This window comes from Agelaius tricolor, unplaced genomic scaffold, assembly GCF_023055355.1.
Source record: "Agelaius tricolor isolate 1412-34295 unplaced genomic scaffold, bAgeTri1.0.p SCAF_40, whole genome shotgun sequence".
Lineage (NCBI taxonomy): Eukaryota > Metazoa > Chordata > Aves > Passeriformes > Icteridae > Agelaius > Agelaius tricolor.
In genome coordinates, this window is record NW_027269300.1 from 1,990,917 (window position 1) to 1,994,166 (window position 3,250).

General features: G+C 55.4%; 1 pseudogene; it reads right to left on the bottom strand.

Annotated features, from left to right (window-relative positions):
- Nucleotides 1-817: 817 nt before the first annotated feature.
- LOC139603642 (olfactory receptor 14C36-like) lies at nucleotides 818-1,749 on the bottom strand (annotated as a pseudogene).
- Between the last annotated feature and the right edge of the window lie 1,501 nt (nucleotides 1,750-3,250).

Sequence of the window (3,250 nt, forward strand, 5' to 3'; positions counted from 1 at the left end):
CCAGGCCTGTCAGCCTGACCTGGGTGCCTGGCAAGGTTATGGAACAGATCACCCTGAGTGCCATCACAGGGCACCCACAGGATGGCCCAGGGATCAGAGCCAGCCAGCGTGGATTTCAATATCTGCACTGATGATCTGCATGAGGGGACTGAGTCCAGCATCAGCAAATCTGCAGATGACACCAAGCTGGGTGTGAGTGTGGATCTGCTGGAGGGTAGGAGGGCTCTGCAGAGGGACCTGGACAGGCTGGATCCAGGGCCCAAATCCAGCAAGGTGAGGTTGAACAAGACCAAGTGCTGGCTCCTGCACTTTGGCCACAACAACCCCTGCAGCGCTACAGGCTGGGGACAGAGGGGCTGGAGAGCGGCCAGGCAGAAAGGGACCTGGGGCACTGATGGACAGCAGGCTGGACATGAGGCAGCAGTGTGCCCAGGTGGGCAAGAAGGCCAATGGCTCCTGGTCTGGATCAGGAATGGTGTGGCCAGCAAGACCAGTCCTGATCTGCCCCAGCTCTGCACACAGACATTGCTGCTGCAGCTCCAGGGAAGGCAGCAAAAGGGGAATTGCCAGGGAAGACTTTGCTGGGAGATGGTTTCGGTCACTTAAAATCACTGAGAGCAGAGGTCCTCATGGACACAGTCTGAGGCCACAGCAAAGGTGAAGAAAAAGAAATGAAATATGACACAAACAATGCCATTTTTGTAGACAAGATTAAAAGACTAAGACAAAGGAAAGAAAAGAACAAATCAAATACAAAATCCAAGTATAATCAAAGACAAAATTTATTACAAGTGACTTACAGAAACTGGCCAGCAGTTTAATATTTCTGAAACTGTCCAGTCATCAGTCTCCACACTGCAGCCTTGAGCTCCTGGTTCCTCAGGCTGTAGAGGAGGGGGTTCAGGACTGGGGGCACCACCGAATACAGAACTGACACTGCCAGATCCAGGGATGGGGAAGAGATGGAGGGGGGTTTCAGGTAGGCAAAAAATGAGGTGCTGAGGAACAGGGAGACCACGGCCAGGTGAGGGAGGCAGGTGGAAAAGGCTTTGTGCCATCCCTGCTCACAGGGGATCCTCAGCACAGCCCTGAAGATCTGCACATAGGAGAAAACAATGAACACAAAACAGCCAAATCCTAAACAGACACCAAGCAATGAAATCCAAATTTTTCTGAAGGTGGAGTGTGAGCAGGAGAGCTTGAGGATGTGTGGGATTTCACAGAAGAACTGGCCCAGGGCATTGCCATGGCACAGGGGCAGGGAAAATGTATTGGCTGTGAGCAGCAGAGCATAGAAAAAGCCACTGGCCCAGGCAGCTGCTGCCATGTGGGCACAAGCTCTGCTGCCCAGGAGGGTCCCGTAGTGCAGGGGTTTGCAGATGGACACGTAGCGGTCGTAGCACATGACTGTGAGAAGTGCAAATTCTGGTGACATGAAAAAGGCAAAGAAGAAAACCTGAGCAGCACATGCTGAGTAGGAGATGGTGCTGGTGTCCCAGAGGGAATTGTGCATGGCTTTGGGGACAGTGGTGCCGATGGAGCCCAGGTCGCTGAGGGCCAGGTTGAGCAGGAAGAAGAACATGGGCGTGTGCAGGTGGTGGCCGCAGGCTACGGCGCTGATGATGAGGCCGTTGCCCAGGAGGGCAGCCAGGGAGATGCCCAGCAAGAGGCAGAAGTGCAGGAGCTGCAGCTGCCGCGTGTCTGCCAATGCAGCAGGAGGAAGTGCCTGATGGAGCTGCTGTTGGACATTCCTTCACTCTGGACATTGTGAGCTGTTCAAAGACAACATTGAGAATTTGGACAAAGTACCTTGAGTCAATCCTATGCTATTTTATTACACAAGCAATCAAAATTGCTTCTCTTTCTTTGCGGAAATTTCATTTACCTTTCTTTTTTTTATTTTTTTTTTTGGTGTAGGTTTGGGCTGCGAAGTAACTCTGTTATTTTTCAAATGGACAGAAGTCCTGTCCTGAGCACTGGTCTCAGGCTGAACACTGGGGAGCCCAGAGGGAAAACTCCCTGTGCCCCTGAGCAGTCAGACCTGCTGGTCCCACACAGGTGCCCTTTGCTCATTTCACCTTCCTCTAGTACAGGATGTACAAATTTAAAACTGCATTTAAAAAGAAACGTGGCCTTTTTGAAGACTCCAGTTTCAAAATCAATCTCTCCAACTCTTCTCTCTTTCCCTGTGCAGCTGAACATGGAGGGATGTCAAGGGTTGCTCTGCCTCCCTGCTACCTGGAGTTGCGCCTGCTGGGAGCTGTTTCTCTCTATCCAAGCCTTGTCCCTGCCAGTGCTGCCAGAGCCCAGCCCAGCCCTGGGGGCTCAGCTCTGCCCTGCAGACCCCTCCCAGCACAGGGCACTGCCCAGGGGCATCTCCCTGGCAGCAGGGCCTTAAGGGCAGGCCAGACAAACAGAGATGCTGCAAGCCAAGGTGCTGCTGCTGCTGTGTGTAGGGAGAGGAGGCTGGGGAGGCACTTTCTGAGGGAGATCTGAGGCCCATCTGCTGATGCCCAGGCTGACAGTGCAGGAGGCTCAGGGACACAGCCAAAGCTGACAGCCCCTTTCCCTTCCCTTTAGGAGAAAGCTGAGAGCAGCCCTGGCCATGCAGCACCATCTCCAGAGCAGGAGGAATCTGCCCTGATGGGGGTGGCTCCTTGCACCTGGAACTTCTCCCCTGCAGCGTCCATGGGGAGCTGCCAGGCAGGCTGAGAGCTGCCCCTGGCAGGTGGCACATGCCCTGGGCTGGCCAAGAGCCCTGAGGGCTGCAGGAGCTGCTCTGCAGGACAGCCCTGGGCAGCCCTGGCTGCAGCCCCAGCTTCAGCCCCTGCAGCCATCCCTGGCAGCAGGAGCCGTCCTGCCCTGTCCCTCTGACGGTGCCCAGGGCAGCCCCGCTCTGCAGCACATCCTCCTCCTCCTCCTCCTCCTGCTCCTCCTGCTCCTCCTGTGCCACAGAGAAACTGGGAGAGTCCTCCTGACACATCCCCCAGGCTCTGGGGTGTGCTGGCTTCAGGAGATCCCTCCAGGAGCACAGGGGACATTGCCCTGCACCCACACACTCACCATGCACAGGGCTGTGAAGATCTTTCCCCAGGTGGAGTCTCAGCTCAATGTCTTCCCAATCCTGATTGCCTTCAGCCTGTCTCTGCCTGGCTCCTGTCCCCTCAGTGCCTGCAGGCAGAGCCCTCAGCCCTGCTGGGCTGGGAGAGGAGCTGGCCCTGGGAAGAGCTGTTCCTTTAAAGCTCAGCAG